General features: G+C 42.7%; 1 long non-coding RNA gene across 1 annotated transcript; it reads left to right on the top strand.

Annotated features, from left to right (window-relative positions):
* The first annotated feature begins 822 nt into the window (after positions 1-822).
* LOC309366403 lies at positions 823-26,140 on the top strand. The gene is made up of 3 exons (XR_014166694.1): positions 823-893; positions 2,571-2,662; positions 22,875-26,140. It is a non-coding gene; the product is annotated as an uncharacterized lncRNA (long non-coding RNA).
* Positions 26,141-26,732: the final 592 nt, after the last annotated feature.

Raw genomic sequence — 26,732 nt, 5'->3', positions numbered from 1 at the left:
TCCCTGCCTGCTGGCCAGGGAGGAGGGAGGCTCCAACTGTGTTGCTTGTCTGTGTTGCTCACCCAATAAGAAGTCTAAGAACGACTAGGGATGGAGCCAGGCCGGGGAACCATCTTAAGTTGAGGCTGCATAGGCCTTGTGGTGCATGTGATTCAGATTCTATTCAGTTGAACCTCTGGTTACAAAGTTAGTTGGACAGTGTTCCTGAAGCTACCAGCAGGAGTTTGACCAGACTGCAGGAGGACAGGAAGACTGGAGTGCCTGGAACAGGTGAGGCTGCAGGTCCCTTTTTTTGGCTGCCGGTCCCTTATTTTCAAATCTGTAAGTTGACAGCTATGGCACCCTGTGTGACGCTAAAATTCAGTGGTGTCTGTCCCCACTGCCCTGCCTCTTGCACTCCGTTCTACAACATTGCTGTGGCAACCCCCTGCATTGCGGTGCCCAGTGCAAATCTACATTTTCTTTTAGATCTATGATTCCACCTAGTTCCTAGATGCTCTTGATTGGTCAAGCTACAGGGTGGGGCCAATTCATATTTCCTTTTCTTCAATCTGTCTCCCATGTAGTGATGGCAGGCTTTAAGCTTTTCAGAGAGGCCTCTATTGTTGCACATGCATGTATTTGCATAAGGGCCCTTCTGACATACCCTAGCCATCTGCCTGAATCTAAGAAAACGAGGAAGGTAGGGGTGTATTTATATGACCTGCACCAGAACCAGGGGCAGCCACCAAATAGAGTTAGGGAGACAGCTTGCAGTAGTTTTTAGAACAATCAATCGATCAATCAATCAATCAATCAATCTTTATTGCAGGTGGTGAATGTGGCTGTTGTCAAACTGGCATCTGTTCAGGGCTGCCCTGAGTCACCTGGTGACTTACTGTAACAAATTCATGGTGAGTTCTGGCACCTATTTTTCTTGAAGAACAACACTATGTGGAGCACATAGTGGAACAGAAAGAACATAGTAGACTCAGTGTTTTAAAAGGACCTTATGAATGTGGAAGAATATTAAATATGTACCGTAATAGAAGATAAGCTTAGAGTTTGCTGCATGTTTATATATTATGTAAGAAGTAAAATTATGATACACAATAATTCCTCCCAAGAAAGGGATTTGATTCACTGATAAATTCACTGATAAATATTCACTGATAAATATTCCTGTGAACAAATTTATATTAAAATCATAAATTTAAAAAAAAGTGTTAGCTACTAATGGTGACAGAAAACAAGAAAGCGTTTACTGGGAATGTTTTGTAAGCATTGTCAAATGGACCATGTATCTTAGTAAGGTGCACAAAAGACAAACAACACTTTGACTGGGTAATAAATAGGTTTTCAACGTAGATAACAGGGTGCTTTTTAATTTAAAAAAATCCTTATACACAAAATATACATAGGCCCAGGATGTTTTGCTGCCTGAGCTAGAGCAGCAAATGGCACCCAAGTCAAGGTGCATAGTTCCCTCAAGGCTCAAGCTATTTTGGCATGTAAGGCAGAAAACCCCACAAGCACCTGCCCAGTAAAAATGCATAGTAATATATGTAATAAGCTTCGGGTGCCACAGTTTGTGGATGCAAGTCCCCCATAATTCTTGAATTTAGAAAAAGTTAGAATTAATTAAAGTTTGACTAAACTGTGCCAAACATGGAACCCCCTGGATTCATCTTATGGTAAAGAACCAAGCCAACTTGGCAGAGATTGCTGAGGATGGGTCATTGGAGGAACAAAGGCTGATGGTGGCCAGTCATTAATCCATCAAGGAAACCATTAAGTGGATGAAGATGTACCAGGCAAGGAGGAGGTGGGGCTCCTTCTTCAGCTGTGCGTTAGTGGGCAGAGACCAAAAGGGTTTAGGATTTCAGTCTGGATTCTATAGACTGGTGTATCACTGGGTTGGCAGGGAGAGTGGGGGGAAGGCTGGCAGAATACCATGTGAACTGACTGTGACAGGAGCATGGCTGATTTCTCTGTTTTTAGACCCAAGCTTGCTGTGCCTATGGAAAGGAGGGGTAGGACCCTCTGTATGGGTGTAATGCTGAGATTCCCCTCCATCTAGGCTTTTTGTTGCATTATGTGTGTAAGTAAACCATATATTATAAAACACCACAGTCTCCACTGTGCCTCATTTTTCCAACATACACCCTGGGTTTAGCAGACATGGGACCCCTGAAATCTCACACTGCTCATGGAGATTGGGGTGGTGTGTAACAGTATATACGGAGTGGGACCCTCTTTGAGTGAGGTGGGGGAGTGAATAGGCTACCCCAAGGGAGAGGTGTTGGTAGGGAGCATTGCTATTAGGCAATATGGGGTATTTCAGTCAGCTGGATGTCTATTTTCTTTACCCAAGTATTTTGATAAATAAGAAGTGCTTATTGTCGCCCTCGCTGCAATTTGTTTTGTTTGTTTTATGACGCAGTTGTCAATTTGTTTCTTATTTACTGAACAGGCAGGTAGAAAAACAGGTTTACTTAATGAGATGCTGGTGGGATGCCATAAAAACGTAAACAAGGCCTTGCACGATTAGACCAAGGCTGATCCATTTCTGCATCTTTTCCTCCCAACAGAGGCCAGCCAGATGCTTTTTAGGAGCCCATAAGAAGGTGATGAGTGTGATGACATTATCCCGCTCAAGTTGCCCAGCGACTGGAATTCTGAGGTATGTAGGCTGCATCTGATCCGGGAGGTGGAATACAGCTGGCGCGGTTTGTAGCTATACTTTGCTAATGGGCTGCTTACTCCTTGCTGGGTCACAAGCTGTGCAGACCTGTGTCAACGTGAAGCACATGGAACTGCATGTGTTGCATGGTACCCTTGCAAAGCTTTATATCAAAGCCTTTCAACTGTATAAAGACAGAACAGAGAGTCAGGAAAGTCAGGAAGGTCTGCAGCTAAATCATAATTTCTGTTGACTGTATCAAACAAGACTTCATGAATATTTGGATTCTATAGCACATGATGTTTATTAGCTGTAACTAAACATAGAGCTTTGCAGTTAAGAATACCGATTTCTTCTGGATAAGATTTCTGTTTTATGGTAAGAGACAAAATTACAGTTAAGGTAATTAATGTAATCTGCATCATAGACATTTACCAAAAGTGTATGCAGGCTGTGTTGAACAGGCACAGATGTAGCCTTACCTTAAACATGACTCCCAAGTTTCAGAACTGACTAAAATCTTGGAAAAGTTCTGGGCACGCTTGTGTTGTAAGATTGGGGGTAGAACAGGCAAAGGTTAATGGTGAGGCTGGAGGCTGCCTTAAAGAGTCCTAGCATAATTGTCGCATACTTTCCTTTCCTGGACAAATTGGCTGATTACTGTCAACAGCTGGCCTTCTCAGCTGGAAATACCTGACAGGGAAATTCCACTCCTCTGCCCCTGCTGCAGATACATACCCACACACCATCAACGTGATTCAAGATTGGGCAGATATCAGGCTTGTGGGATCTACTTCCCCTCCCCACAAAAAACCTTGAAATCTATCAGCCATAGCTAGGCGTAAAATGGTTATTCCACTTGATATAATCCAGCCAAGCATTAAGGAATAGGGTGCTTCTGAGCACTTGATCAGCCAAGGAATTTGTGTGTAATGCCAGAACCAAGCTCACAAAAAATTTCATAACTCATGCAACTTCCAGTCACCCCAACTCCTGAAGCACACACCCCCCCCAGCAATCGAGTTTCAGAATGGAAGCTTTTTAGTTGTTGCTATTAGACACACAGGGACGTGGGTGGCACTGTGGGTTAAACAACAGAGCCTGGGACTTGCCAATCACAAGGTCGGCGGTTCGAATCCCCGTGACGGGGTGAGCACCTGTTGCTCAGTCCCTGCTCCTGCCAACCTAGCAGGAGTGCAAGTAGATAAATAGGTACTGCTCCGGCGGGAAGGTAAACAGCATTTCTGTGAGCTGCTCTGGTTCGCTAGAAGCGGCTTAGTCATGCTGGCCACATGACCCAGAAGCTGCATGCCGGCTCCCTTGGCCAATAAAGTGAGATGAGCGCCGCAACCCCAGAGTCAACCACGACTGGACCTAATGGTCAGGGGTCCCTTTACCTTTACATTAGACACACAGAGATTTAGCAGTAGATCCTGATCTACCGCATCTGCATGTGAAGGAAAATGGCACTTCAAGAACCGGAGAGCAGAGTTTGGGCTCTGTAAGTATCTTAGATATTTGTATCATTATCATTATTGTTTAAATCTATTAAATTTGTACACCGAGTGTTTAGTCTGTGCTTCCACCTATGTTCAACCTATATGTTTGTCAAGAAGTGCACCCATTGCAAAATGCCAATGGCAAACTAACTCCTACACCTGGAATATCTCATTGCTTGCAGAAGTGGGGTGAACATAACACTAGTATTTCCAAGCAGTTGGGTAAAATTCCTTATCTCAAGTTCAGTAAAAACATAATTAGATGATGAGTATTGTGACTGCACTTCTTACAGCAGTTAGCAGAAGCACTGCTTCCACTGTTTCTACTTCAGCGTACAAACAAACATGTACATGAATTCTCTTGAAAGGACAAGAATACTTTCTTCCAAGTGTTCCACTCAAATGCCATCACTGGGAAGCCAGGATTGCAAATTGCACAGCCTGTGTTGACCATCATTATCTCTGCTGGTGGTGTTGATTTTGATGATTGCATATGCTGTCCTCCAATTCAATTTCCAGATCCTGCAGTTATGACCTCTCGCTCTGTGCCTCCTATTTTCTTTTACTCTCCACTGCATAAAATAGCCTGAATTCTGCATAAACATGACTGATTCAATAATAAATATTGCATCCAATAATAAATGTGCACAAATGTACACAATCTACATAATTTATTATATAAGCACACTTTATGTTTCCATGGTGCAGTTTGTATGGATTCTGTAATTTGAATAATGAATATTGCATAATACTCTTCCAAAACTGGCTGTGATTACTCCTTGCCCCCCCCCCGCCCCCAATACAAACTGTTCCATTATTATTAGCTTAGTTTGGAACGCTTTAAGCTAAAAATGCTGAAGAGGGTGTTATTCTCATTTTCTTTCCTTCTTCCTGCACTGTCCAGAGTTCTTGTTGGCATGGCTAATGTTGCATTATCTTCCAGTCACTGGAGTTTAATAGTTTGCCAAAAAGTTGCTTAACCCACTAAGCAAATTTGTAGAACTCTGTTTAACTCTATAATGAATGTCAGCACTATAAAAATCATAACATATTAACAATAGATTGATGGAAAGCAGGCTTTCAGACAAAAGCATACATTATAAATTCCATTACTGCTTTGCCCTGAAGTAAATGTTTGATCTTGAGGTAGTAACCTAAATTCCTAAACACAATAAAATGAAAAATGATTTTTTTTTGCCCCTGACAGTACTTTTATTGCTTTGTTGATTTACTGGGGGGGGGGGGGGAATCATAGTGGAAAATGAAAATATTCGTAGGAATTCTAAGGGCACATAATAATCCTGTCACTACTGGTGCTGGCATGGACCATCAGACTAGTGGCTGCACATGCTTGAATAAAGTTTGATGTAATTAAACAAAAAAGGACTGCAAGCAGCTCCAAAATGAGCTCTCCAAAGTGGGTGAATGGGCAGTAAAATGGCAAATGCAATTCCTTCTAAGCAAGGATGTAGTCATGCACATGGGGCAAAGAAATCCTGATTTCACATATAAGTGAATTTGGTCTGAATAGGCAGAGACTGACCAGGAAGGAGACCTTGTGGTCAAAGGCGATAGCTTGGTGAAGATGCCAAATCAGTGTGTGGCAGCTGTGAGAAAGGCAAATCTATGTTAGGGATAATTAGGAGCAGAATCCAAAATTAAAATACCAGTATCATAATGCCATTATACAAATCTATGGTGGCACTGTCCTTGGAATACTATGTACAGTTAGGTGTACATACATCTCAAAAAGAGGATACTGTGGAGCTGGAAAAGATTCAGAAAAAGGCATCCGAAGTGATCTAGAGGCTGCAACAACTCCTTTATGAGGAAGGTTTCAACATTTGGGGCTTTTTAGTTTAGGGAAAAGATGAGGAAGTGGGGACATGAGAGAGGTGCCATGGAGGGGACATGGTGCAGAAAAATTGGATAGTGGAATGTTTTATATAATTCTCCCTGTCATAATACGAGAACTTGGGGCCATCCAATGAAGTTCAGTGTTCTTGACAAAATGTCCCTTCCTGTTCTTGACATTCCCAACATTTTTATACACTCTGAGTCGTTTCTCAGGAGTTAGGTACCTAGGATACCTTTCTATGCTGGGCACAGGCGAGGGACACAGTGTTGCATTCCTTGTCTACCAGCTCACACCTTCACCTGCATGCAATTTATTCTAGCCTATTACTACCAGGCTAGTCCTTAAATGCAAGGCCGCTCTGTTGCGCTACTAGTATTTACCTGAGTGTTTGGTTACTGTTAATATGAAAAGAGAAATAATAATAATAATAATAATAATAATAATAATAATAATTTATTTATACCTCACCCATCTGGCTGGGTTTCCCCAGAAACCAGAGGATCAGCACTTAAAGTGGGATTCATCTGAGCTTGGTCAGTGGAAGCCCTGTGCAAGAACTTCCACTTACCCAATGAGGCTTTCTCCCTCTCTCCTCCCCTCATGCCCAATACACTTCCCAAAACTGGTTCAGTGTGTGTGTGTGTGTGTGTGTGTGCGTGTGTGTCAGAAGAACCTTCAGAACAGCTCTCGCAGAGAGGAAATTGTTCTGTCTGGTGAGCTGAAACCCAAACAGAACATTTGTCACAGCACAACACTGCATTTCTCCCTAACAGTCCAAATTCATCCTGGACCAAGCATTGGCAAACCCCTCATTTGTCCAAGATGGCCTGCAGTCAGAATCCTCATCCCTAGATGTGAGTAGGCAGAGAGGCTGTTTATGGTTCTAGATGCTGTTGTAAAGGAAACTGCTTTTTCAGACGTTTATATGGGTGCCAGCCCGTAGAACAGATAACAGAATGTGATCTTAAACCTGCAGAATGGAGCAAGTGATCCATAAAATGAATCTGTGCAACCATGTAATTTCTCAGCTTGAATACTGCAATGTGCTGCCTTTGGGGCTAGCCTTGAAGATGGTTCAGAGACTGTAGCCAGTGCATCATTTTGCAGCCCATGTGTTGATGGATGCCACCTTGAGAGCATATAACACCCATCTTGGGGCAGTTGCACTGCCTACATGTTTGTCACCAAACACAATTCAAGGAGTTAACTTGTCATAAAGGTAAAGGTAAAGGGACCCCTGACCATTAGGTCCAGTCGTGGCCGATTCTGGGGTTGCGGCGCTCATCTCGCTTTATTGGAAGAGGGAGCCAGTGTACAGCTTCCGGGTCATGTGGCCAGCATGACGAAGCCGCTTCTGGTGAACCAGAGCAGCACACAAAAACGCCGTTTACCTTCCCGCCGGAGCGGTACCTATTTATCTACTTGCACTTTGACGTGCTTTTGAACTGCTAGTTTGGCAGGAGCAGGGACCGAGCAACGGGAGCTCACCCCGTCGCGGGGATTCGAACCGCTGACCTTCTGACTGGCAAGTCCTAGGCTCTGTGGTTTAACCCACAGCGCCACCCGCGTCCCTCTTAACTTGTCATAGAAAGCCCTAAATTGCTTGGGGGGCCAACTACGTGGGGGGGGACTGCTCTCCCAGTACTATCCTGCGTGTGACCTGAGGTCAGCCAGGTAAGCTTTATTAGTTATTCCATCAGCAAAGGAAAATTTGGTTATCTGGGACCCAGAATAGGGCTTTCTCAGCCTTGGCTCTGGAATGAGCTCTTCCGGGAGATCAGGCAGGCTGCTATTGCAAAATGAGTTCTGGCTATAGTTAAAAAAAACCCAACATTCTGATTTTGCTAGGCCTTTGGCAGCAGATGTAAATTATATTATTCATCAGACTGAGAAATGTTGTATGCTGGTTTTAGATTATTCGTAATTTAAATTGTGCATATGGATGGTATCTCATTTGTATTGCTTATTGCAACCTGCACTGTGACCTCTGGGTGAAGGGTGGATACGGATCTTATTAATAAAATAATAAATAAATGAAGCATGATGCTACGTGATCAGACTAACTAACAAACGCTGGTCACAGATCCTGCTGTAATGATCAGCCTGGGTTATTTATTTGTTTATAAATATCAATGGTATGCCCAGTAATGAAAAGAGTTGTGATAAATTCTGCTTCGGTCTAGTAAAACATCAGTCGAGAAAAGTGGGGATGGTTGGGGAGGGGAGAGACGCACGGTGAAGAGAATACATAAAGCAAAAAAATTAATGCTACTTGTAGAACAGCATGCCTTCTCTTTCGACACAGGAGACCTCCATTTAAAGCTCATGCCAATGTAGAGGCATGAATACACCATATACAAAGCTGTATTGTAACTTTTGAATAATTGTGGGGGTTTTTTAGAAATGAATACACTGTGATACAAAGGCTGTTCCTATACAACTTTATTTACTTGTTTTCCAGCAGTGACTCATTCCGCACAAACTTTTTAAAGAAACAGTGCTCACTGCTCGTACATCTGCCAAGGCTTTCTTTTAAAGATCCCGACTGCATGCTGTGGCAATGGGTTCTGATTTGCTGTAAGCATGATAAATCCCGGATCTGGAAAACACATTGCTAATTCTAACACCCAGAACTACGGTATTTAAATTTCTCTCAGCTTGTGATCACCTATTGCAAATATTCTGTGCCCCTTCCCTTCTTTAAGGAAGGTGATTCTATTGTCTCCCTGCTTATCTACATCCCACCCCCATTACTTTTTCTGCTTGTAGACTTTATTTTGCATTCTTGAAACCAATAGGTTCCATTATACCTCCTGCCTACCCCTGCACTAAACCTTTTGTAAGGCCTACCTTTCAGGATTGTTGTAGCATGGTTTGAAGGAGTGTGTGCAAGAATAAAACTACGACAGGTAAACTCTTCAAAACATTGCACAATTTCATTTGTATGCCGCCTTCCAGTGGTTCAAACCATGCCCAAAGTAGCTTACAACATGAAAAGATTTACGTAATTACAAACATAACAAAAGTAGTCATAAGCAATAAATAACATATAAAATGTACACAACCACAATTGAACAATTTCCACTTAAATTACAATAAAATCTAAAAATAAAGATAGGGGGGGAAAACCAATACCAGTAACAGCAACAACAACAACAAAAACCTTCACAATTTCCCAGCCCAAGAGTCTATTCAGCAGCCTCAGCTTTTGGAGTTGGAGTCAGTCAGGACTGGTGGAAAAGGCCAAGAAGTCAGTCAGGACTGGTGGAAAAGGCCAAGAAGCCAAGTCTTCCAGGGCTCACAGCCAAGATGCTCGCAAATCCCCATTCCCCTCAAATATTTTCATATATAAACATTTAATACATTTAGAGCTACAAATATACAGATATATATCTGAGTCCCAATGAACCTTCTGGGAGTACCTCTGAGTAGCCATGTATAGGATTGTGCTGGCAATCCCCACTCAAATTGCCCCAGAAGCCACCAGTCACACAAGCAATTAATTGCCATGAAACAACACATCTCTAATGAATTTGGTCCTTGTAATTTTGGCACACTGGAATAAAATGGTCTCCACCAGGCGCTGTTTACAAAAACAACGAAGGGTAATACTATCCATATTTGTGTTCTGAGGCTTGTGGAAGGCTGCTTTCCATCCACTCAAAGTCATGAACATCCACATTTAGCTAGATCAGATATGAAGACAAATATAAAATATAAATATAGGTGACTCCCTATTTAAGCAGGGGTTACGTTCCGGTCCCTGCACACATATGCAAAATCATGTAAATTTGGGAGCACTGTGGAAAGTCCTCCTGGGTCAGGAGGAGAGACACCCCAGAGCCCAGAACCTCTTTGGGGTCCAGGGAGGTTCTCCTTGTGAGCTGGAGGGACAACGGGGCTGTTGACCAGGTGCTCCCCATTTCTGGGTGCCACTTCCAGGCACACTGCACCACACGTGTGTCCGGTTACGTGCAAATAGAACGCAGGTAAATGGGGAATTGCCTGCACTCTATAGTACCCATGTAAACAGAAACATTTGTCCTGAAAAGAACACTTCCTTCCGTTGAACATCAAGTACATTTATTTGTAACAGAATATGCAAATACCCAAGCACAGTATATGTGCAAATATTCCAACGTGTGAATGTGCAAGCAGCCTGTAATAGCATTTAATTTCCAAAATACTGTTCTGAGCAAGATTTTTTTTTCTGTGTGAAATGTCCTGGCATTTTTTATTTTTGTATCTAATTTGCATAATGTTGAGAATCAGACTAGAAGAGAAGGGTTGAATGCTTCCGTGGTTTGCATTCAGTTTTCCATTATGCAGAGATTTAAAATCAGGACAGCCTTTTCAAACCTGACTAGTGGTTTTGAATGCTTTTTTACGCAGAGAACCTGAGAACTGAAAAAGGCTAATATTTTCAGTATCGGCAGAACACTCGACTATTTTTGAAAAACGTGGGCTTTTAAGAATTGCTAACTCCTGACTGAACAGCTTTCCGATGATAGAACAAATGAAAAAAATGATACAAACAAACTTGCAAAACAAAAGGAAGATAGGTAAGGAGGGAAACTGACCAGGGTTGGGGAATAATAAGGGATTGTGAATGCTGACCAATGGGATAGCAGGGGAAAGAAACTTGAGTAGTGGACAGAACCGGTGTCATATAGATGGGCATGGCTTGGCCAAAACAGCTTTTCACCCCAAATGGGGAGGCCTGGAAGGCCTAATTAGGTGCATAGTCTAGGGATCCCCCATCCCTGATTTATCCACCTGTTGCTGGGGGCAGGGCGGGTGGTGATAGCTTTGTTAAAGGCAAAATCAGTCTGGTGCCAACCACCATAAAGCTACAGTAAATCTAGTACAGTGGTACCTCGGGTTACATACGCTTCAGGTTAATACGTTTCAGGTTACAGACTCCACTAACCCAGAAATAGTGCTTTAGGTTAAGAACTTTGCTTCAGGATGAGAACAGAAATGGTGCTCTGGCGGCGCGGCAGCAGCAGGAGGCCCCATTAACTAAAGTGGTGCTTCAGGTTAAGAACAGTTTCAGGTTAAGTACGGACCTCGGGAACGAATTAAGTACTTAACCTGAGGTGCCTCTGTACCAAGAAGGAATCAGTAACTCTCTAAATAGGATAGGTTCCAGATTTGAGGGGGTCCTCCCAGTAAAACACCACATGGGGTCTCTGTCCTAGTTTAGTGGGATTCCATACCCTCCAAGTGTCCCTATTTTTCAGGGACAGTCCCAGAATTATAAAATCCATCCCAGCATCTTATTTGATCCTGGAATGCCCCTGTTTCCCCCATCAGTGCCTCTACTGCCATTCTGGCCATATGATACCTTTCTAAGCTATCTGCATATACGTTATTTCAAACACATTTCTAAGCTCAGTTCACGATGCTCATCTTACTCCCCGAAGCACTAAATGACATGAAACTAAGGTTGTTAAAGGACCATCTTCTACATTATGAACTCTCTGAAACCCCAAAGTAAAGATCCAAATCAGAGGCACTTCTCCAGCTGTAGTTACATAGGGGGGAGGCATAGAGAGGTGTTTCTTTTTCTTTCTGCTATATCCCTCCTGTTCTCCAAATAGCACCCATAGCTGTCACCACTTTTTTAATATTGTTGTTGTTACTATTATGCCACCCATCTGTCTGGGTTTGCCCCAGCCACTCTGGATGGCTCCCAACAAATATAGTAAAAACACAATGCAACATCAAACACTAAAAACTTCCCTGAACAGATTTTATCTTCACAACAACTTTTTGAGGTAGGTTAGGCTGCTGAGGGAGAGAGTGACTGGCTAAACATCACCACTGAGCTTCATGGCCAAGTGATTTGAACCCTGATCTCTCAGGCCCTTGGTCTGACACTCCCAGTTCTGACACTAACCATATCACCACACTCACTCTCAGTCAGTTATGCCACCCTACCAGTAGAGAACCCCCTCAAACCTAGACAACATCTATTTACCATGGTTTTTAGTGGTTTTTCTAGATTTTACTGTTTTAATTACTGTTATAGCTTCTACTGTTTTATCTGGAATTTATTGATTCTCCTGTGCTTAGATTTCACATTTTTAAAGTTTTCAAATATTTATTGCCCTTGTTGCTGCTTGTTTTATAGATTGTGATGTATGTATGTATGTATGTATGTATGTACTGTATGTATGTATGTATGTATGTATGGGATTGGACTAAATGACCCTCGTAGTCCCTTCCAATCCCATAATTCTATTTGTTTTCCAATCTCCAATATATAAATATTTTAGACAGAGATCTACATACATGTTGAGGGGTATGATTGCTGTTCTTACAGTTATTTTCCATTCTTTACAGTTATTTCCATTCCATTATTTTCCATCCAGTCACTTCCAAATCAGAATTCTACCTTTTCTTATAAGACACCTTTAGATCAGGTTCAACAAATTCTATTAACTACCTGTGTGGAAATACGTACATGCTCTCTGTTACATACCCTATTGTTTCAGCTTTGTGACTTGCCTTTTCGTATAAGTTGAAATGTTTATTATATAAAATTGTCAGTGAGTTAAAAGTTAATTTCCCCAGTCCAATGAGCTGAAACAAAGCTAAAACCCTTTTCCTGTCCACTCCTTATAAAATGGCACTAACATGCAGTGATAGGTTCCCCTATCAGCCAGAGGGTTCAGGTTTTCAGATGTAAGGATATTCCACTATGTTCTACTCTTTTTTTCTTTTCTTTTCTTTTCTTACTGAAAAAGAAATATAAACAACTATATCATGTCAAAAGTGCTGTCAAGTAGCTTTTATTTTCATTATATTAAAAACAGAAACCAAGAGATACTACACGCCTGTTGTTGTTTTTTAACCAATTGAGATAACATTTGTTGAAAGAAGAATTCAACCACTATGATGCAGTTAAAAATGTCTCTCAGTCTAGTATTTATATTGAAAATTAACATAAATCATAATGGCGTTAATGCACAGCATATTTGGTAGCCATGATTTCAGGGATAACAAATTAGTCCTTACCTCAGAATCATGGCATTGCATGGAAAAGGATAAAAGCTTTTATATATGGCTTCATCAAGTAATTTGCAATTAGACAGCCATCCATTATCCCCTTCTTGTAAAGTAATATGTCAGCCTTCACTTCAAAAATGGCTGAATTCTCCACACTCTCATAATATATGTATCGTTCAATAGAACTATAATAACCATAGGGCTAAACTGGAATTTCCTGTCTGGGGAATTCTTTTTCTGGGTGTGTGGTCTTTTTCTAGGAACATTTTGCCCATGTTTTCTGGGGAAAGCACATTTTAAATCAGTGGTAGAGAACCTCTGTCCTGCAGGTCTAATTGGGCCCAGCAGGATTTGACTAGGGCATGGTTCTCAAAAAAATTCTCGGGCCACGCTTTCAGAATAAAAATTTGCTCGCACCAATTTTTTATTGATCAGAAATACATTGGAAAACAAAAAGAAACATCTCATAGCAGTGCTTGATTTATAACACAGATCACAGCTACTTGATAAATGATTATGGAACATCCAGAAAGTATAAAGCATTAATCATTCCCAAAATACAATTATAAATGAGCATCTTACATATGTACCTTAGGTATGTATACAAACTCAGTGAGAGGTGTGAGCTTGCAGTATCCCTTGATGCTCTTGCTCTTATTTTGAAAAGATATCGATCCACATTCTTAGTGCTATTTTTCGGCGGTGGGGAGGTGCTGGATCTCATCATGAACACCTCTCTTGTTAGAATGGCAATGGCACCCACTTGAGAGGTGCCGAAACTGTACTCCAGGGAGTTCCAGTTGAAAAAAGGCCCTGCATATTCTGTAAATTAAATTCTGCAAATTATTTTGATACTATACTGTACTATACTGAATTGTTTAAATGAATCTTCCCGCCACACTTGCCATACGCTCCTGCCACACCCTTTGAGAGCCACTGGACTAGGGAGACCATTTTCACACCAACCTGCCCTACACCTCAGGTGTGGGACAGGTAAAGATGCAGGTCCCTGGCCAAACCACATTTTGCCGATCAGATGTAGGCCAGTGCTTGCAAACCCCTGTGCCTTTGCTCATTGTGGCTGGATTTAAATTTTAGTGCTGTAGATATATTTTATGCTTCATTCCCCCTCCCCATCCCTGCCCAAAACAATTGTTATCACGTATTTGGGAGGGTGACAGTCCATGGACTCTACAATGTCCCAGCCCAGCCTCCTTTTAATAGATATCTGGAATGGGATGTAAATAAACCCCGTGTTCTGCATCTGCCATCCAAACTGTGACCAGTTTGAAGGCTAGCACATATATTATTGCAAAGAGAGGATAAGGTATGACGGTTAGAGCAAACAAGCTGTATCTGTCACTGAGGAGCCATCAGACGAGTCAGGGTTGGGTTTGCAGAGTTCATCACTAGCTGATTTTTCCAGGGTTTGTCTTCTTGCCAGAGCTTTGTGAATGTGGACTTGTCTGAAATAATTAGGTGCTTCATATAGCTAAGAATCTAGGCATGGAGACTGAAGGTATCCTCTACTCAGTCAAAGCACACAAAGGGAAATGAGGAGGAAGGTTGTGTACCTTCTCCTTAGAAAAAGATTATTTTAATAATCCTGGTCCGTCTTCCTGTTCCAAGTTCTTTTTATGTATAATAATGAGACACATTCAGACATCATAATTAAGTTTTGCAAAGCATGCAAGCGAACAACTGTAGCACATTGACAAATAAATCTCACCTATGTTCCTTACTTATATATCTAAAATCTAGTGCTGATAAGAGTAGGGGCAATGGATTGTAAAAAGTTATTAGCAATCGTAATAAAAATAAAAGGCTTATAATTAGTTTTTCCCCTCTTTGTATGTAATACCTACAAGAGGATTTTTCACAGGAAAATTTGCAAGAAAATATAATGCAAACCTCTCCTCCATCATCTGCAAAAAAGCACAGATATGCACAAAAGGTTGTCCAAAGTAACCTCTTTGAAAACACTGTTGTTGTTTTTGGTTTTAAATTTTGCATCTGGCTGTCTGGTCCGTCTTGCATCAGCATTTTTTCCTGACAGTGTATTCAATAATGCAACTATAGATTAACTTTTTTTGGTGCCAACTGTGTGCTAAGTAATATAATCCCACCTTTTCCAGTTCTGTGTGCACAAAGGTGAAAAAGGTCACTGCTGAGAGAATTTATAATATGCATTAAGTGGACCGATGGGGGATGGTCTGGCGAATAAGGGAATGTGAGGCTAGAGTGTTTCAGTGCAGTTGTGGCTTATAGCTAGCAAATGCTCTCACAAACTGACATGAAACATGGCACTGCAGGAGAAGTTTGAGGATGGAAGAGTTGACCAATCATGGGAGGCATCTCAGAACAATGCAGAATCTATGCACTGGCATGGTTGTGTGCCAAGAAGAACATGATGGAATTTTGTGCTCCATATTTAAACTTTTTTAAAATTTTGTATCAGATGTTTACATTGCCCTAGCTTCTTCGTGCTCTGGGAAAAGTCAAATGCTCACCAAACTGTCCTGCATATCATGCTATGAATGTCCTTATGAAGAGTGAAACATTTTGTGCCTGGTCCTTCTTGCATCTTCAATGTGTAGTTGATATTATATGCACACAGCATCTATATTGCTTAGCTTTCTTTTCTGTGACTTGATGTACCACTAGAGGGCACAGAATTCTTATGGTATTCTCTAGCTCACAAAAAGAACATGTCCTCTGGAGCTAGATGTAATTGTTTTGCTTTTTCTAAACATTTTTGCAACAACTCTTGCAAATGTAAACCAATTTGTATCTATATATAGAATTAGGAGAACAATGAGATTAGCAAAAAAAAAAAAAAAACTTTATTGCCAATGTTTCAGTCCTGTCACACGATGTATACAAGTGGACTCTTTCTGCAGTCGACAATTATTTCATTAAGGTTGCAATTAGGTGGCAAAGATGTTGCATTTTATAAGCACACAGAACACTATGTCATCATCATCAAATCTTTATTATGGTGTGATACAATCATTTAGAATCTGTAAAACATTTTGGAAAGCTAAAAAGTATTAAAACAGAAGGAATATATAAAAGACTATAAGAATCTAAAAGGAACTAAAAGAATCTAAAAAAAGGTCAGGAGCATTAAATGGACGCAGAAGAGCATAAAAAATTAGTATATAAAAGACTATCAATTTAGAGAGCACTTGGATGTGAGTGTTCATTAATTTGTGACACAGGTCATCAAAGAACACTATGTTCTGTACCATTCAATGCTGTGGTGTATGGAATGCGACCAGTTAAGTGCCAGGGGCACCTGTTAGATAACTATTATTACAGTATTAACAGTGATAATACAGTACATAGCATGAGTCTCATGTTTTTATTCTGTCTTAGGTATTATCTTTTGTAATGGCTTCGGCTTGGGAGATAGGGGAGAAATATATATATATATATATATATGCAGGTTTTGGTGTCCTCGGGTGTCTTCCCGTGTAAAAGTTGGGGTGTCTAGGCGACGTTTCGACGAGGTCTCACTCGTCATCTTCAGGCTGGTGCTTTCGGCTTCTTGTTACTGGAACAGAGCAGGATCTCAGTGTTTGAGTTCCTATAAATACTGTTGAGGGGGTGTGGTGTATAGCCTCCAATGTTCTGGGCAGAGAGGAAGTTCCCAGGCTAGTGTGCCTTTTCTTCTTTTGTTCCTTAATTACTTGAGGGATATCTTGAGTGATTTCTTGAGTGATATCCTGAGTACCACTTAGGTGGGTCATTAGGTGTGGATTAGTTGCTAAAGTCTTTGTGTCTTGACCTCTTGAACTTTGTGAAGAGTTTTTCTGAGAAGATGGCTGTACTGCACTTAGTTGTGCTCTGGCTTGGCTTCGTGTATAGGGGCGAGCTGTGGTTTTGTGGCCTGTGTCAGCCAGATCTGTGTAGGGATTGCAGGGGGGTGCAGCATCCGGAGGTGCCACCATGGTTTGGCTACTGGATGGTGTCTGTAATTTATCTGTGGAGAGGGTCTGGGTTTGGGTCTGGTGTGGTTGATTGGTGATAGCGTTCTGTGTGCCTCTGGATCTGGTGTCAGTTTTTGTGGGGAGGGCTAATTTCCAGATGTAATTAAGGAACAAAAGAAGTTCCTATTAAGTTCCTTAATTTCCAGATGTAATTAAGGAACAAAAGAAGAAAAGGCACACTAGCCTGGGAACTTCCTCTCTGCCCAGAACATTGGAGGCTATACACCACACCCCCTCAACAGTATTTATAGGAACTCAAACACTGAGATCCTGCTCTGTTCCAGTAACAAGAAGCCGAAAGCACCAGCCTGAAGATGACGAGTGAGACCTCGTCGAAACGTCGCCTAGACACCCCAACTTTTACACGGGAAGACACCCGAGGACACCAAAACCTGCATTCCTGTACCCGTGAAAATCTACGAAAGCATATATATATATATATATATATATATATATATATATATATATGCAGGTTTTGGTGTCCTCGGGTGTCTTCCCGTGTAAAAGTTGGGGTGTCTAGGCGACGTTTCGACGAGGTCTCACTCGTCATCTTCAGGCTGGTGCTTTCGGCTTCTTGTTACTGGAACAGAGCCGAAAGCACCAGCCTGAAGATGACGAGTGAGACCTCGTCGAAACGTCGCCTAGACACCCCAACTTTTACACGGGAAGACACCCGAGGACACCAAAACCTGCATTCCTGTACCCGTGAAAATCTACGAAAGCATATATATATATATATATATATGCTTTCAAGTGTTCAAAGCACTTCACATGCATTATCTAGTTGTTAATGCCTATAACCACCATGTAAGGAAATTCAGTACAGTGGTACAGTATCTCTGGTTACGAACCTAATTCGTTCTGGAGGTCCGTTCTTAATCTGAAACCGTTCCTGACCTGAGGTACCACTTTACCTAATGGGGCCTCCTGCTGCCGCTGCACCGGGGGCACACAATTTCTGTTCTCATTCTGAGGTAAAGTTATTAACCAGAGGTACTACTTCCGGGTTAGCGGAGTCTGTAACCTGAAGAGTTTGTAACCTGAAGCATTTGTAACCCGAGGTACCACTGTATTATTATTCCCTTGTACTGCTGAGGGAGGGACGCGGGTTGTGCTGTGGGTAAAACATCAGTGCCTAGGACTTGCTGATCGTAAGGTCGGCGGTTCAAATCCCCACGGCAGGGTGAGCTCCCGTCGTTTGGTCCCAGCTCCTGCCCACCTAGCAGTTCGAAAGCACCCCTAAGTGCAAGTAGATAAATAGGGACCGCTTGATAGTGGGAAGGTAAACGGTGTTTCCGTGTGCAGCAATGGTGCTGGCTCACCAGTGCAGCTTCGTCACGCTGGCCACGTGACCTGGAAGTGTCTTCAGACGGTGCCGGCTCCCGGCCTCTTGAGCAAGATGAGCGCGCAACCCTAGAGTCGGTCACGACTGGCCCGTACAGGCAGGGGTACCTTTACCTTTACTGCTGAGGGAGAGAGGAGCCGAGGCTGCAGCAGAGAGGCTCATCTGATGCCACACAGTGAGTTCCAGTTCATGGCAGAAGCTAGTTTCAAGGCAGGAACTTCATGATTAGCCATTACACCACCTTTTGTGACAGGACTCCCACCCCCACTATTTCTACATGCCCACTATTAAAAGTTTTTCCCCCTTTAACTATTAAAAGATTTCTTTGGTGCACACTTTCCCTCTACATAATTCCAGCTAAAAATATATATTCATTCAGCTGTATTTTTAAAAACAAACAAACAACCAACAGCAACACAACAGGAACACTAAAGCCTGCAGCAATGCATTTATGTTTGCAAAATCTGCTGGTATGCATTCTTAATAGTTAAACAATAGCATCGTGATATACCCAGAGCAGATCTTTCCCCCACTAGCATTGCAATCTGGTGCATTTTTGTTTAGAAATAAACACCATTGAACCCAGTGAGATTCACTTCTCAGTTAATATTTAGAATTGTGCTGTTAATGAAGAAAATTTAGGCACATATTAAGCTGTCGTATACTGAATTGGGTCACTGATCAATATTCTTCTCTGTGTTGACTGGAACCAGCTCACCAGGGTTCCAGACAGGGTTTTTTCTTAGCCCTACCTTGTAGATGTTGGGGATTAAACCTATGTCCCCACCTTTCTTGAAGCTTACGAAGTCATTAAAACAATGTATCTCAGACTAAGTTGTTTCCAACATTGGTACTACTCAGAGTAAATTTGTTGAAATTGATGGACTTTATTAACCTAGGTCCATTAAGTCCCCTTGTTTGCATCAGAGTTTCCACTTGCTAAAGGAAACTTCCTCTTCCCTTAGCACCCCAATCTTTTCTGGGGTTGTGTTCTCTCCTCCACCACCCCCGAGTACATGGGGGGGGGGACAGGATGAAGAGAGGGGAGAGGGAAAATTCCACCGAGCAAGTGGATATCCTTGTGCAATGCAGTGGGTCTACTCTAAGTAGAATTTAGTTGGTTACAACACAATATTTATTTCTTTAACAGTTTGATATGCCACTCTTTGCCAACAGGGCCCCTGTTTTCCTGGCGGGACATCTGTGCTGATAATCAATAATAAAACTGTGTGAGGATGATAATGAAAAAGTCAACATACACACAGCTTTTCCTGGCATGCACAAATAGTGATGACTGGAAACACTTCACTTCTTGAGATTCTGTTCATTGTGCAGCTGTTAAAGGTACAGGAATCCTCTGAGAAAGGAGAAAACAGAAAACCCTAATTCTGTTACTGTTGAAATTAAGGTTTCAGATATAGTTGCAGAATCACTGGCTGATCTTCAGCTAAGTTTCTCTCAGAGTAAACCCATTGAAATGAATGAAAAGGGTAAAGTCAGGGCTTTTTTAAAGTTCTGGCACCTCTCAGGTGGGCGCCATTGCCATTATGAGAGAACAAGAGATGGGTTCATAGTGAGTTCTGACACCACTCTTTCTAGAAAAATAGCACTGGGCGAAGTTAAGTCCATTCATTTCAATGGATCCATTCAATGGAGTAAACCTTAGTTAAGTGGCAACCTATGCCCGTGATGTCAGTAGACAATGGGCAATGTAAATGGTTAGAAAATGGAGAACAAATGGAATCCAGTTTCTAATTCCAATTATGTGTAAGCCCATCTCTGTAAATAACACCAAATGGCAACTAAAGACCCTTCCTTTCCCACCTCCACTTCTCCCATGTAACTAACGCTCTGTTGAAAATTTATTTGGAGTCCTTTTTCTTTTCTTTTTATTGCTTTTTATTTGATTTTCTTTCGTTATAGAATTACAAATTCACATCCATATTTTCACTTGTAATTAAAGTATAACAATGGAGTCCTTTTTGTACCATTCTCCATCAAGGTTTCCTTCACCCACAGGCCAATGTTGATAACTGGGTGTAACTGCCCACCTGCCAATGACCTGGTGTCCATACAATTCTGCTTGAATGTCCTTTGAAGTCTGCTTGAATAGCTGTTGTTTTGTTAAAACAATCCACTTGCAAATGGACTTCAAATTGATAGCAGTCATGCCTTCACCTGCTTCACATCATCAGATGCCCACATATCAAGCCAGGGGTGCGGCAGAGATTTGTGGTTTGGGGAACTGTACAAAGCCTTTTCTACCATTTGCTTTCAAATGGTTGTTTTTACAAAGAAAAATCCAGGAAGCGTTAAATGAAGAGCAAAAGCTTGTTACAAAAAAACCGAAAGGAAATGAACTTGTTACAAGTTGATGAAACCATTCAAGGCTTGTATGTTAAACAAATTAACGTATCTCCGCCCAAAACAAAATTAAACAAAATGCTACTGGCCACAATCACTTGAAAAAGATGTTCAACAAACATTTGTGAGGCTTGCTGTCATGGGAATGTATCCAGGATCCTGGCGTTAGTATAATAGTACTTTAAATACAATATTCTTAAGGCTGTGATCCTGTGCACACAATCCTGAAAGCAGTCCCCCCTGAACTCAGTTGCTTACTTTCTGAATAGATACAGATAAGGGACTGCCATGTTAAGGGACAACGGGATTCTTTTTCTTCTCAGATTTAACCGTCAGGAACCATTCATAACCATCTGGATTCAATGTCTCTGGAGGCTCAGGAGGCTTTGGTATTTAGGAGTGCCTTTTTCAGTTCTGGCTGGTTTGCTAGCTAAAACCACTTTTGGACAGAGTTGACTTGGCCACTGTACTCTACGCTCTGGTAACTTCCAGACTGGATTATTGTAATGCGCTGCCCTTCAATTCATCCAAAATGCAGCAGGCAGATCACTGTCGAGGATTCACTTTAGATCTCATAATAACCCATTTTAAAACAGCTGCATAGCTTGCCAGCTTGCTTTCTGCCCCAATTCAATGTGCTCACATTACTGTTTAAAGCCCTAAATGACTGAGGCCCCAAATACCCAAAGACCGCCTCCTTCCCTACAGTCCCTCTCAGGTGCTAAGACTGTTGGAGGGGGGCCTCATCATGGTTCCACTGCCCACAGAAGGTTGTGTGGCCTGGGAGAGGGCCTTCTCTGTGGCAGCCCCTAAGTTGGCAGCCCCCATAGTGGTAGACCTGGCACCTTCATTGGTCAGCTTTTGGCAAATGCCAAAGACAAACCTCTCTACCTTGGCTTTTGTGACTTGAAATGTATGGTTTCTTTTAGGACCCACCTTATTCCTGTAATTTAAAGTTTCTAAAAACTGTTTAAAATACTGTATTGTGTTTTGATCTTTGCAACCTGCCCTGGGTCCTCAGGGTAAATGGCAGGATAATAAATGATAGTAATAATACTAACTAAAGCAGTTCAGTTGCAGTGTAAACAAAAGCTTTAAAGGGGTGTTTGGGGAAGTTGGTGGAAGCGGGACATCTCTAATGTGGAAGGCTGTGCAGCCCTGTTACAATTGCAGGAACCATCACAGCCTCCCATGGAGATACATAACATTTCCCAGTAAATATCAGATCTCTCCTCTGTAACTCTTTGAGGACTCCCAGTGTGTCTCAGGGAAGGGTCTGGTGGATTCCAGCAATCAGCCTTTAGGGAGGTCTATTTCACTATTTCTATGGAAGTGAGAGCTGGACTATAAGGAAGGCTGATCGCCAAAGAATTGATGCTTTTGAATTACGGTGCTGGAGGAGACTCTTCAGAGTCCCCTGGACTGCAAGAAGATCAAACCTATCCATTCTTAAGGAAATCAGCCCTGAGTGCTCACTGGAAGGACAGATCCTGAAGCTGAGACTCCAATACTTTGGCCACCGCATGAGAAGAGAAGACTCCCTGGAAAAGACCCTGATGTTGGGAAAGATGGAGGGCACAAGGAGAAGGGGAAGACAGAGGACAAGATGGTTGGATAGTGTTCTTAAAGCTACCAGCATGAGTCTGACCAAATTGCAGGAGGCAGTGGAAGACAGAAGTGCCTGGTGTGCTCTGGTCATGGGGTCACAAAGAGTCGGACACGACAAAACAACAACATTTCACCCCTTTAAAGCCACTGAATCCTGGAATGTTCCATATTTTTTCAGACCTACGTGATTTTTATCCCTGGAAAGCTAGCACTTGACTGTGTGCTGTGCATAGCTTCTGACTATTAACCACTTCCTTGTCTTGCTTGAGTCTGTGCTTCCTGCTCTTTTAAATCACCCCTTAAAATGACCTTTTATCTCCCTGCCTCCCCCAGGGTGTCTCTTCAGGATTTCTTTCTCACTAGATGCTGGCTAAGATAGAATGACACTTGCAAGAACTCTGATCTAGTAACAACAGCCTAATATCCCATCTCTAGCTAGCAAATATGGGGTGGTAGTCTTGCTGCAGGCAAATATTCTGCAGTGACACATAGCAGTACAGGTGCTTGACTCTCTTTTTTCTTTCTTAATCAGGCTTGTTTACAGTTCTGCTGGAGAGGAGGATGAAGACTTAACGTTCAGAAACTAAATAATGAAAAATGTGGCGGGGGGGGGGGGACTACCTCCAGAATGAAATGGCAGTGTATTGCTGTAGGAGATGGGGTTGTGTTGCCTATTCTTACCCTTTAAACCAGGCATAGGCAAACTCAGCCCTCCAGATGTTTTGGGACTACAGCTCCCATTAACCCTGACCACTGGTCCTGTTAGCTAGGGATGATCTGGAGGGACAAGTTTGCCTATGTCTGCTTTAAACAAAAGGTTTCATTTAGTTTCATTTTGTTTATAAAACAGCGACATACAAAATACAAGGTAGTACAAACAAAAGCAGATTGATATATGTTACAATGAACCCAATGATGTATAAGGTGATGCATTTTCCTCAGTTTTATCACTCCACTACATAACAAACCCCTCTTTTTAAAAAAGGTTGTTTCATTGGCTATCCTCCCTATCCTTTATTAGGTTTGTTAATTTAATCATGTACACCATATCCCAAATCTAAACAGTGGGAGTCCTTATTTTCTTCCTGTTTGCAAAAATCAACATTCTGGCAGCTGTTAGAAAGATGCACCGAATCGTTTACAAATCCAAACAATATGAACAATTTATCTAATGGTAGCTTGTAACCTGTTATTATTTCAATTTCATTTATTATCTCTTACCACAATTTTCTTTAGGGCAACCCCAGAAGATGTGGGCCATGTCTGTATTTATTACTTTGCATCCCCAACACATGCTGTTAGCATAAAACAACAACAAAATGTTTTAAGGACTACATGGAAGCTCCAGGAATGCAACAGAAGGCAGCACACTCAGCCTCTGCAAAATTTTATATGCGTATGTTCAACACATTTCACAAAGTTATGATGGAAAGGGCTGAGTTGTGTCGCTTGTCACCAAAGATGTCATAGGTCACTATCTACTGTCATTTCAAAAACTTGCACAATTACATTGCATTATTTGCCCCACCTGTTACGTAAGTGTAAACTGGCAGGGAGGAATATTGCATTTTCCCAGTCAAAATATTGTTTTTTGACAGCGGAGAAATAGGTGATTTGCCTGCAATAGAAGCAGTACTACCTTGAGGAAAGATGTCTCCATCTCTTGTGACGGCTGAGAGCTATGTAATACTGGACAGAAATAATTGTCTGGAAAGACTCTGTCTGCATTCTAATTCACTCTTTGGTACAGCTTCACTTCAAATGGACATGCTTTAGAACTCTCACTCCCTCATTAGAATGGGGAAGTGAGAGCTCTGAAAAATACTTGCTCTTAAAAGGACATTTTGGGGGGATTTTGGGATCGAGTTTTCCACCAATTGTATATTCCCACCCCCTCACTTAATTACAGATTGTGCTGTTCCATTTGAACCATAGCCCAAATCTGAACCAGAGCTCTAGGAAGTGATCTAACATAAACAAGTGTTTCTCAATCTTTTGAAGGTTGGGACCCCTTCTAAACTTCCTGTGCCCTTTGTCTCCCTTGACCTCTCCCCACCCTGCAAACTCAGATCTGGTTCAGTGGATATTATGAGGTCATATTATGCACTCGTGTGCATGCAGTGTGTAGGTGTTCATGTAAAGAATGAACGATTACTTGGCAAGAGCTTTCACCTGCCCCTCCATCAGCTTCCAATGGAGGCTGGCTGGTCTGTTAGGGTGAATGGGACACTCCACACTGATCTCAGTCTACTTTTCGCCAGACATCACCTGCCTGCTTTTTTACTCCCAAACAGTCCAGTGGGTGGCATTGCTTGTCAACTGCCCCACCAACCTCAGTCTGACCTCAGCCAGCCTCTCACCTAATGATTCATCCACACATCAGCTTGTGCCATGCCTAGAAATCATGGGTCCGAGCGGTTTCCCCCTTGCTCCACTCCTTTCCAAAGGAAAACCTGCTTTTAGCGATAGATATGAACAAATGGCAATCTGAGGAAATTTTGGATCCCCCTCCGCACAACTCCTATTAATGAAGCTGCCATTCACACATGCACAGCTGTCTCAAATGTCCATCACCATTCTGAAGTGAAAAATGAATGTAGCTTAAGTTTTCTAGTCAGTTTGAGGAAAAACACATCAAACAGCAGTATTTATCAATAGACTTCAAAACAAGCAGCTGGAGAACGCTGGATGCAGAGTAAGCAGTAATGTGAACATACCCAAAGTGCATTAAAAATATGACACTTTTCCTTCCACACAGGAATGGAACCGAACAGTACAAACCAATGCATTACAGATACAGATGAGGCAGCTAATATGGCTTAATGCATTCTTTGCAAAAGCCAACAAAACAAAACAAAGCACTCCAACAAGTTAAATTTAAAAATGGACATCAAGAGCTTTCTCAATGGGTCCCAGCCCTTTTCCAGTTTACTTTTTATGATCTTGACAATAAAGCAAACAGCGCTCAAAGGTGAACACTGAAGAGCGATGGATCTTACTCTGAAAGAGTGGCAGCGATGACGGAGGTTAGACGTTCAGAGAGGCTCATCATTCTTCCTCCATGCTACACTTGTTGTCACAGCATCCTTTCCTGACCTGTTTTCTTTTCAAAGCAAGCTTGCCTGCGTGTAGATGGCAAGGCTGGGTGCAGTTGACATTGGAAATGAATGTCACGCTGAGCTTCAGCAGCAGTATGCAAAAAAGAACAGAGAAAAAAAGAAAAAGAAGCTCTAAGCTACAGGAAGAATTCCCATTTTTGCTAGAGAATGGCAAGTGGTGGAAAAGAAGGGGCAGAAACACGATGTAAACGTCGAGAACCTTGAATTGCAACTGGGGTTTCATGATATTTTACTTGTGCCACACCTGTACTTCTCTGGATGTAAACGACCCACGCAGTTTCCTCCCAGGCCACCTTCCCTTCCTCACGGCTCTGAGGAACTGAGGCGAGGGAGCGACCCAACTTGGCCACAGCCGCCTCGCGCCTAAGTTCCTGGGCGTCACGTGGGAGCGCGTCTCCCGCCAACCGCACGTCGCGTGGCCGGAGAGCGAGAGAGAGAAGGCGGCCCTGGGGACGTGGTGCTTCTTCTGGCATTGGAGGGGATCTCAGGCAAGGGGCGGGATGCCTCCTCCAGCCCCGAGGAGTCACCACCTGCTCCTTAAATGCGCGCCACAATGAGCGAGGGAAGAAGCGGCGGCGCTTCTGGCGGGCGCTGCTCCGCGAAGGGAGCCAAAGAAAGGCAGCCGCTACCTTCTTAGCAGCGGGAGCTTTCCCGCCCCCCTCCCTCCCTCCTGCTCACGTCGGGCAGGACGTGAAAAACTTCGCTTTGCATGTCAGTCCGGGCAAACTTCCTGCAACTTGGCGCGAGTTCGCAAGCGCCGAAGGAGGGCGTCCCTTTCCCGCCTTCCCGCCCTGGTGGATTTATTTTGCCCTCAGGTCGACGCCGGCTCCGCTCTCTTCCCAAGACGGCGCTGCTTCGTCGTCTCGAGGGAGCTAAGCGAAGCATGCCAGGCTGAAGGGGCGCTTATTGCGCGGCGCTCTTAGCAAGGGCCAGCAGCAATGAAAACCCGCCAGAGAGTGAGGCGTTAAAACTTAACAGATGCATGTACAGAGTGTGGTGCCTTTCGACGGAGCCGCCGCCAGGAGCTGCTGCTGCTGCTACTGGGCTTGACTCTTGAGGCCGCTTTATGACTTTCCGGCGGAGATTTCCTTATGGCGTAATCGCCACACAGAGACACTGCTGCTCATTTGGCCCAGGAAGCCGAGGGCGCGTCTGGGTGCCTCCTCCGACTTTCTGCTCTCGTCCGTTTTATGTGGCTGCGACTTTCTCTTGGACGGAGAGCAACAGCTTGCCCGCCCGCCCGCCCGCCGGAGAAGCGCTCGCCCTGCAAA

This window comes from Podarcis melisellensis (genome assembly GCF_964234715.1).
Source record: "Podarcis melisellensis genome assembly, chromosome: 3".
Classification (NCBI taxonomy): Eukaryota; Metazoa; Chordata; class Lepidosauria; order Squamata; family Lacertidae; genus Podarcis; species Podarcis melisellensis.
The sequence above is the reverse complement of the archived record's forward strand: the minus strand, read 5'-3'. Positions and strand labels throughout refer to the sequence as shown.